We start from the raw sequence: 11,221 nt of genomic DNA on the forward strand, positions 1-11,221 counted from the left end.
CCTCCTGTGAACTAGAGGCCAATTAGTTAACCCTATAGGTACTGAAGTAATCTCTGAGAGCCATTTGCAGACATGACAACACTTGTAACATCACAAGAAGCTAGGACTCTCCAGGATACAAGAGATTTTTCATGGAGGGCCTAATGATGATATAACTGAGAACTGCCAAGGCCTACCTCTAAACAGCTTTCCTTACATTGACCAGTTTTGTGAGTGCCTTTTCCAGGAGTTTCTCCTGTGACACATGGGAAACCTTTATGTACTCCTTCTCTCTAAAGCTAGAGACTTCTCTTTGGTTCAATAGTGGTTGCATGCTCTGAATGGAGAAAGTTAGTCAGGTTCCTGGCATGGGTAGAAATGGTTTAGGAACTTGGAGTGAAGGAGATTCTTCTGGATAATATTTTTATTCCCAGGTCCATTCCTGTGATATACAGTTCAATTTTCTAGGTTTTCTGTTTTGTAAAGGCCAGTATATTCCCTATAGACCTTTAGGTGAATGAATATTGTATTTCACTTTCTTATTGTACATTCCTTGATAGGGGACTTTATAAATATTCCTGAATGTGTACTCAAAAATTCTGTTTTCCTATTCCATTTTCCACAATGATTTTGGCAATGAAATAGGCTGTTGTACAGAGTGAGTATAACAGTGTAAATTCTGTGTACCTACTCAAATAATAAACTCCTAATCCTTATTTTATCCAAAGATTACCAGTCATCAATAAAGCAAATGACCACATGGACTATACATTTCGGATCTCTAGACACATTTGATATCTGTACTACACTATCTACCTTCCTGTGTTCCCGTGGCCACACTTGAAGGTTTTAGATGTGTTATCATGATTCTTTCTTAAGGCCAAATATAATAAACAGGAGCATGAGCAGGGAGAAGAAAGGCTTGAGGAACAGTGAAACCTCAACTTCAATACCTTCATAAGTACAGGAGGGATTTCTATTTGATATTTTCATTTGTAAATTCTAAATTCTTGATCTCCTTGCACAGAATCCATGTAAACATTCCACCTAACCACCTAACCAAATAGCTGTAGGAGGCAACAAAAGTATATACATACATACATACATACATACATACATATATATATCAGCCACCAAAACTAGATAAGACTGATGAAGCTAAGAAGTGTATTCTGCCAGGAAACAGATATAGATATGTCCTGAGACACACAGCTAGAGCATGTCAAATAAAGAAGTGAATGCTAGTGGCAAAGCAGTGACTTGAAATGTACGTCTTGTTGGTAGATTCTGAGAAAGGATAACAAGAGCTGTAGGAGCTTTGATCCCCATAAGAACAACAATGCCAAAAACCAGTGATTTCTGGCACTGAACCAATATTCAAAGACTGTTATTGGACAGACCTCTGCATCCAACTGAATATGTAGCAGAGTATAGACTTGTTGGGCACCAATGGAAGTAGAAGGCCTTGGTCTTCCCTTGGTTTGTCACGCAGTTAAAAGAAATGTGAAGGGAGAGTGAGGTGGTTTATAGAAGAAGTGGAGAGGAACCCGTTAGGGCCCCTATGGGTGGAAACTCTTACAGGAAATAATATTTTAAATGTAAATATAGAAATTTATATGTTTAAGAAAACAAATAAAATTTGTAAAAAATAAAAAATATGAGAAATAAATGATATAATATTGGAAAGAGTGAGATGGTGAGGTCTCTACTAGAAGTCCTTCTCCCTCCCAGATATCAGTGTCAGACACAAACTGCCCAAAGGATATATAAAGCTTGGAGGAGATTACTCTAAGCAAGGGACACAATACTTTTCCTTCCTTTCTTGCTTAGGTCCTTTTTCTTCTTGTCAAAAAGAATAAAGGCCATGTGCTCTCAGGAAAACAACAGTGCCCTTCCCATTACATGGCTTTGGAATAAAAAAAAATAATGATATTAACTCTCTGATTTCCAGGAACCATAAGAACAGAGAAGTCCAGATGCTTCTGAGAGGATCCCAGTTCCTGATTGCATATGTGGGAGGCTCATATCAGTGGTATCTGTCCATCAATACCAGTCAACACCTACCAAGGACTCACTGGGCTTTCCCACACACACATATTTCTTCCATTTTTTAGACCGAGACAGAAGGGCAGCTTCCTTCTACCAATTTCTGATCTCTTCAACTTCTTTGTTCTAACTCCCAAATGGCGGTTTACTCAGACTTAGATGTCAATTACTAAACCCTAGAGGTACTGAAGGAATATCTGAGAGGCAGATGCAGACTTGACAATACTTGAGACATTAAAGAAGAAGATAAAGCTCTCCAGGTTACAAGAGATTTTCAGGCAGGGCCTAATGATGATGTAACTGAGAACTGCCATGGCCTACTTGCTAAACAACTTTCCTTACATTGACCAGATTTGAGGGTGCCCTTTCCTGGTATGTCTCCTGAGATTCAGTGGAAACCTTTATGTACTCCATCTCTCTAAAGCTAGAGACTTTTCTTTGCTTTATTAATGGTTACATGCTTTGAATGGAAAAAGTTAGTCAAGGCTAGGAATGGGTAGAAAAGATCTTGTAACATGGAGAGGAGGAAATTTTCCTGGATATTAATTTTATTCCCAGGTACAATCTGAAAAATACAGTACAATTTTGTAGGTTTGTCTATTTCCCAAAGGCCAGTATTTTCCCTACCGACCGTCAATTGAATGAATATTGTATTTCACTTCCTTATTGTACATTAATCGATATGGGACTTTATAAATATTGCTGAATGTGTACTCAAAAATTCTGTTATCCAATTCCATTTTCTGTAATGATTTTGGCAACAAATGTGGCCCAGCTATAGAATGAGTATAACAGTGTAAATATTGTGTACCTATTTGAAATGATAAACTTCCAAATCCTTATTTTTATCCCAAAATTACCAGACATCAGTACAGCAAAGGACAACATGGACTATGGAATTCAATGGTTCTCTAGTCCCATTTGATATCAGTTCTGCATTATCAACCTCACTGTGTTCCCGTGGCCAGACTTGAGGTTTGTGGATGTTTTACCATGATTCCTTCTTGAGGAATAATAAGATACAAGACGAAGAACAGTGAGAGGAATGACTTGACGTCCAGTGAAACCTCAACTTCAATATGTTCATAAGAACAGGAGGGATTTGACATTGTTCTTTGTGGAATCTATATTCTTGAATTAGTTACACAGAATCCATGTGAAAATTCCCCCTACCCAAGTAGCAGAAGAATATATATATATATATATATATATATATATATATATATATATATATATATATATATCCAAAACTAGATAAGATTGATGAAGCTAAGAAGTGCTTTCTGCCAGGAACCAGATATAGATATTTCCTGAGACCCAGCTAGAGCATATTATACAGAGAACTGAATGTGTTCTTTTAAAAATATAAAAATAAAATAAAAAAAGTAAAATTTTTTTTACCCTGCTAACTCTGGCACTGAAGAGTCTGAAATTCTCTGCTAGATATCTTGGGAGAAACACCACCCTGCTCCTTGGCTACCGAGTGTTTCATGCCGTCACACACTCTCCTATACTCAAACCCTCACATAAAAAACACACAGCACAATAATCTTTGATTTAGTTGATTAGATATAGTTGCCCACTGAAACATACAACGTCGGGTACTATCCATCACTTAGGAACATTAATAAAGACCTGTAAATACACAGAGCAGAATCTTAAATTCACCTGCCATGGCTTCTCACTCTGTCACATTCCTTTCTCTCTTTTTCTCCTCTTGTCTCTTCCTCTTCCTTCAAATATCTCTCCTGCCCATTCTTCCTTCTCCTCCATGATAACCGTCCTTCTATCCTATTCCTGCCACTCACATATACTTTACAAATTCAATAGGGAGGTGGTTCTGGTGAATTCACCTGAGTTCTGAGTAGAGAACTATGTAGCTGACCTTGGGGTAGTGGAATTAGCATCAAACACAGATAACTTCAGGGCAAATCACAACATGAACCCTAGTGGCAAACCAGTGAACTGAAATCGAACTTGTTGTTGGTCGATTTTGAGAAATGATTAGAAGAGGTGAAGGTGATTTCAACCCCATAAGAGCAACAATGCCAATGAAACAGAGCTTTCTGCTAATAGACCAATATTCAAAGAATGTACATGAAGAGACCTATGGCACCGATTGCATGTGTTGCAGAAGATGGCCTTGTTGGTCAACAGTGGAAGGAGAACCCTTGGTCCTGCCTAGGTTTGACTCCCAGTTCAAGGGAATGTCAAGGGTCAGTAAGGGGGTTTATAAGAGAAGAATAAGGGGACTGGTAATGGATCTTATAATCAGGAAACTGGAAAAGTAAATAATATTTTAAATGTAAATTTAGAAATATACAATTAAAAAGCAATAAAATTTATTAAAAATTAAAAAATGAAAGTAATAAAAGAAAAGAAATCTACCAGCCAACCACACCTATTGACTCAGAATTTTAAGGGGTCACTGTCAGGGAATGGTAGTCAGAGTATTACTTGTGGAAAGACTGAGATGATGAAGTCTCATCTATAAGCACTTCTCCGTCTCCGATATCAGTACCACACACGAACTGCATTATTAGAATCCAATGCATGGATGAGTTTACTCTGTGCTGAGGACACATTACTTGTCTTACCTTTCTTCCTTAGGATCTTTTCCTTCTTGGCAAAAGGGTAAAAGCTATGAGCTCTCAGAAAAAATTATAGTGCCCTTCCCAACACCTGGCTTTTGGGATAAAGATATGAATTATATAAACTATCTGACTTCCAAGATAAATAATAAGCAGGGAAGTCCAGAAGTTTCTGAGAGGATCCCAATACCTGATTCCCATACGTGGAAGACTCAGATCAAGGCTAACTCTTCAGTGAACCTACTAAACCCCTACCCAAGACTCAAGGAGCTTTCCCATTGACCACAAATTTCTTCATTTTTATACCAAGAGAAAGGGCCAGCTTCCTACACCCCATGTCTAATCACTTCATCCTCTGTGTTCTCCCTCCCAAATGACTGTTTACTCGGCATTAGAGGCCAATTAGTAAATCCTAGAAGTACTGAAGGAATATCTTAAAGGCAGTTGCAGTCAGGACAACACTTGTGACATCACAGAAGAAGCTAGAGCTCTCCAAGATACAAGAAATTTTTCAGAGAGGCCTAATGATGATGTCACTGAGAACTTCCATGGCCTAACTGCTAACCAGCTTTCCTTACCTTGACCAGATTTGAGGGTGCCCTTTCCAGGAGTGTCTCCTGTGAAACAGTGGAATCATTTACATATTATGTTTCTCTAAAGCTAGAGTTTTCTCTTTGCTTCATTAGTGGTTACATGCTCTGAATGGACAAAATTAGTCAGGTGCTTAGCATGGCTGGAAAAGATTTAGGAACATAGAGTGGAGGAGATTCTTCTAGATAACATTTTATTCCCAGGTTCATTCCTGTGACATACAGTTCAATATCCCAGTTTTTCTCTGTTTCCCATAGGACAGTATTTTGCCTACAGACCTTAACTGAATGAATATTGTATTTCACTTTCTCATTGTACATTCCATGATATGAGACTTTATTTATATTCCTGTATGTGTACTCAAAAATTCTATTTCCAATTCCATTTTCACCAAAGCAAAGGACAAAATGACTATAGAATTCAGTTCTCTAGTCCTATTTGGTATCAGTACTACACTATCTACCTTCCTGGTTCCCATTGCTAGACTTGAAGGTCAGATGTTTTACCATGATTCTCTCTGAAGGACAAACATAAGATACTGGAGGACGAGCAGAAAGAAGAATGGCTTGCGGAGCAGTGAAACCTCAACTTCAATAGGTTCATAAGAACTTGAGGGAGTCTATTTGGCATTGTCATTTCTGAACTCCACATTCTTGACCTAGTTGCTCAGTATCCAAGTTACCATTCCACCTAATCACATAGGTGTAGGAGCCACCAGAAGTATATATGTACATCAGCCACCAAAACTAGATAAGATTGATGTAGCTAAAAAGTGCATTCTGCCAGCAACCAGATATAGGTATTTCCTGAGAGACACAGGTAGATCATGTCAACTACAGAAATTAATGCTAGTGGCAAACCAGTGAACTGAAACAGACCTCTTGTTGGCAGATTTTGAGAAAGAATTTCAAGAGGTAAAGGAGCTTTAAAACCCATAAGAACAATAATGTCAATGCTTTCTGGTACTAGACCAATATTCAATGAATGTACTCTGACAGAGCTATGGCTCAAACTGCATGTAGCACAGGATGACCTTGTTCATCACAAATGGAAGAAGAAGCTATTGTTCCTCTCTAGGTTTGTCTCCCAGTTCAAGGGAATGTGAAGGCACAGTCAGGGGGGTTAGAGAAGAAGGAGAAGGATACGGTTAGGAATCCTATGGTAATAAAATGGGAAATGAAATAACATTAAAGGTAAATATAGAAACTTCAAGTTAAAAAAGCAATAATAATTGCTAAAACATAAAAAATGAAAGAAATGAAAGAAGAGAAACTGACAACTAATCATACCTATTGACTCAGAAAAGTAAAGTGTTAGTCAATGGAAATATTAGTTGAAAGACTGAAATGATGAAGTCACAACTAATAATACTGCTGCTTCCCAGACTGTACTATAGATACCCAAAATATGGAAGAGTTTACTCTGAGCTATGGACACAATACAGGTCTCTCCCTTTTTCCTTAGGACCTTTTTCTTCTTCTCAAAAAGTGTAACTGCCATGAGCTCTCAGGAAAACAACTGTGTCCTTCCCAACACTTGGCTTTAGGAATAAAGAAATTAATGATATAAACTCTCTAATTTCCAGAAACTGTAAGAACAGGGAAGTCCAGATGCTTCTGAGAGACTCCAAGTTCCTGATTCCCATAGGTGGGAGGCTCAGATCAAGGCTATCCCTTTAGCAATCCCACTAAATCCCTACCAAGTACTCACTGAGCTGTACCAAGGACCACATATTTCTTCCTTTTTTTATACCAAGACAGAAGGCCAGCTTCCTTCGTTCTCCCCATTTCTGATCTCTTCATCCTCTTTGTTCACCCTCCCAAATTGATGTTTACTCTGAATTAGAGTCCAATTAATAAACCCTAGAGGTTCTGAAGGAATATCTGAGAGGCTGTTGCTGTCAGGACAACACTTGTGACATCACAGAAGATAGGGATCTCCAGGTTATAAGAGATTTTTCAGGAAGGCCTAATGATGATGTCTCTGAGAACTGCCTTGGACTACTTGCTTAAAAGCTTTCCTTACATTGGCCAGTTTTGAGAGTGCCTTTTCCAGGAGTGTCTCCTGTGACACAGGGGAAAACTTTACATACTCCATCACTCTAAAGCTAGAGACTTCTTCTTGCTTCATTAGTGGTTTCATGCTCTGAATGGAGAAAGTTATTCAGGCACTTGCCATGGGTAGAAAAGATCTAGGAACATGGGGAGGAGGAGTTTATTCTGGATAATAATTCTATTCCCTGGTCCATTCCTGTGACATACACTTCAGTTTCCTAGGTTTTCTCTCTTTCCAAAAGTCCAGTGTTCTCCCTACAGACCTTTAATTGATTGAATAGTATTTCATTTTTGCATTGTCCTTTCCTTTATAGGAGACTATATATATATATATATATATATTTTTTCCTGAATATGTACTCAAAAATTCTGTTTTGCAATTCCATTTTTTGAAATGAATAAGCAATAGAGTGAATATAACAGTGTAAATATTGTATACCTAATTCAAATGATAAACTCTTAAATCCTTATTTTACCCAAAATTTATGAGACATCAGTAAAGCAAAAAACATCATGGACTATAGAATGCAGGTCTCTAGTCTCATTAGATATCAGTTCTATAATATTTACCTTCCTATGTTCAAAGGGCCAGACTTAAAGATTTTGGAGGTTTTACCATGATTCTTTCTTCAGGCCAAACACAAGACTCAGGGGGATGAGCAGGAAGAGAAATGGCTTGATGTCCAGAGAATCCTCACCTTTAATAGGTTCATAATAACAGGAGGGAGTCTCATTGGCATTGGCCTTTGCTGATTCTACATTTTTACCTATTTGCACAGAATCCATCCTAAAATTCCACATAACCACATAGCTGTAGGACCCACCAAATATATACATATATAGATATAGATAAAGATATAGATATAGATATAGATTTAGATAAAGATATAGATAAAGATATAGATAAAGATATAGAAATTGGAAATTGAGATAGAGATAGATAGATAGATAGATAGATAGATAGATAGATAGATAGATAGATAGATAGATAGATCTGCCACAAAACTACATGAAATTGATGACGCTAAGAAGTGGATGCTGCCAGGAAAAGGATATAGATCTTTCCTGAGAAACCCAGGTAGAGCATGCCAATTACAGAAGTGAAGGTTATTGGCAAACCATTGGAATGCAAACGGACCTCTTGTTAGTAAATTTGGAGAAAGAATTACCAGGGCTGAATGGGCTTTCAAGCCCATAGGAACACAATGACAATGACCTATAGCTTTCTGATACTACACTAATATTCAAACACTGTACATGGACAGTTCTAGGGCTCCAACTGCATATGTAGCAGAGAATGGCCTGTTTGGACATCAATGGGCAGAGAAGCAATTAGGCCTACCAAAGCTGGACCCCCAGTGTAGGGGAATGTCAGGGGATGCTGGGAAAGGGAGTAGTTGGTGAGGGGGAACACCTTTATAAAGGAACTGGTGGGGGAAGGGATAGGAGTCTTATGACTGGAAAACTGGGAAAGTGAATAATATTTGAAATTAAACAAAAATATCCAATTTTTATAACAGGAAAAATAAAAGTTTAACAAGCTGAAGAGCCAAAGTGACAAATCTCAATCCCACATGAGAGGGAGAAGAAATAAACCCCAGGATAGAAGAGTGAGGGACCTGGGTGAGAAAGGAGACAGTAAGGGAAAGAGGAGAACATGGTCAGGTATGGATGGGGAGTAGGACTGAAGCCTTGAGTGCCAGCAGAATGAATGGAAAAAGGCAACTTCAGGAACTAAAAGGTTGGGGGTGGGTGGTATCTCTAGATAATTCCAGAGACCTGAGAGGTAACAGACTATCAGGACTCAGTGAAATGTCCAGGAGTGGTGAGAGGGAACTTGTAGAGACTTCCTCCATGAGGAAGAGAGAGCATCAAGTGAGGGATAAGGTTGCCATCCACAAATCAAAACTCTGACCCATATTTCTTCCTCTCTGAAAGAACTTCAGGGACAAAACCAGAGAAGAGCATGAATAAAAGAAATTCCAGTGACCGGCCATATGTGGGAAACAGATTAAGTAGAGGCCCCTAAGGCCTGACACTATTACTCATGCTTTGCAATATTCCTACAACGGACCTGTCATGACTGCCTTCTGAAAGACCCAACAAGCAGCTGAAAGAGTCACATGCAGACAATTACACTCAGCCATTGAACAGAAGCTGCTAAGCCCTGTGGTCAAACTAGGGAAAAACTGGACGAAGCTGAGTAGGGGAGCAGCCCTGTAGAAGGACCAGCAGTGTTAACTAACCTGGACCTCAGTGATTTTTCAGACACTGAGACACCAATGAGGCATCATGCACCAGCTAATATGAAGCCCCTAAAACTGGGGTGCTGGTTCTGGACACAACAAGAGAAGATGCAATTAACTGTCAAGAGACTTGAGACCCCAGGGAGTGGAGAGGTCTGGTAGAATGGGGGTGGAGTGGAAGATAGCTTCATGTGACAGGAAGAATAGGAAGAATACTTCTGGAAGAGAAAGCAGAGCTTGTAGAAGACCTCATGCAGGGAAGTGTGTCATGCAATTGTAAACAAAAAATGTAAAAGGCCTGAACTTTTATATAGAGTGAAAGTTGTTGAAAAATATTTACAAGTGATTCTGAGTGGACTACATAAATATGTTTATTTACAAATCCATGGTAAATACTAGAAAAATGGCAACAAATAGTAATAGGGCAGAAAAGGAAATAAAGTTAAAGTTGGTACAGGTTTCAATATTGATGTTGTTAATTTGAACATGCTGAAGGTTAGTGGATGAAAAATTTGATGAATGACTCATATATACTAACAAAATTTCTTGACTCTATAGTGAAATTCACGGAGTGAGAAAACTATATTATTTAATATTTCTTTTTAAGTACATTTATTTAATTAAATAAAATTCAATAAGGAACCGAAGATAACCCTTTTCATCTCTGACATATCCAATCTCTAAACGGGGGTATAGTGGATTTTTATTAAATTGGGTATTTACTATATACACTTCAAATTTTATTCCTTTTCTGTGGTTCCAGGCCATCAGCCTTATCCTCTCCCCCTCCCCTTCTATAATATGGTTGTACTCTCCACATCCATTCCCTTCCTTAAAGCACCCATCTGTACTTTCCCCTACATGAAGGGTCCAACCTTAATAGGACTAAGGGCTTCACAATGGTGCCCCAAAAAGACTACATATGCAGTTGGAGCCCCAGATCAGATCATGTATAGTCTTTGGGTTGTGGTTTAGTACCTGGAATATCTGGTTAGCTGGCAGTTTTTTTTTTCTTTGAGGTTGCAAGTCCCTTAGCTCCTTCAGTCCTTCCTTTAATTCCTCCAAAGGGGGTCCTATGCTTAGGTCAGTGATTTGCTGCTGACATTCATCTCTGTGTTTCACATGCTCTGGTTGTGTCTCTAAGGAGAGATCTATAAACAGTACCTGCCAGCATGCACTTCTTAGCTTCATCAACTTTATCAAGTTTTGACAGATATATAAATATATATATATATATATATATATATATATATATATATATATATACAGCACATGTCCAGCAGACTCTGAATGGCCATTCCTTCAGTCTCCTAAAACAATGCCGCCCTACACCTATTATGGATATTTTAGTTACCCTTTTAAGGAAGGAGTGAATCATCTCCATTTTGGACCTCTTTGAGTTTCATTTGGTCTGTGCATTGTATGCCAGGTAATTTGAGGATTTGGAGTAATATCGACCTATCAATGAGTGCATGCCTTGTGTGTTTTTCTGTGATTGGGAAACCTCACTCAGGATGATATTTTCTAGGTCCATCCATTTGACTATGAATTACATGCACTCATTGTTTTTAATAGCTGAGTAGTAGTGCGTTCTGAAAATATATGTCATTTTCTGTATTCATTCCTCTGGTGAAGGGCATCTGGGTTCTTTCCACCTTCTGAATATTATGAATAAGACTGATATGAACATAGTGTAACATGATTGTTTGTTGTA

This window comes from Rattus norvegicus, unplaced genomic scaffold, assembly GCF_021556685.1.
Source record: "Rattus norvegicus strain SHRSP/BbbUtx unplaced genomic scaffold, alternate assembly SHRSP_T2T haplotype1-0000016, whole genome shotgun sequence".
In the NCBI taxonomy this organism is placed as follows: domain Eukaryota; kingdom Metazoa; phylum Chordata; class Mammalia; order Rodentia; family Muridae; genus Rattus; species Rattus norvegicus.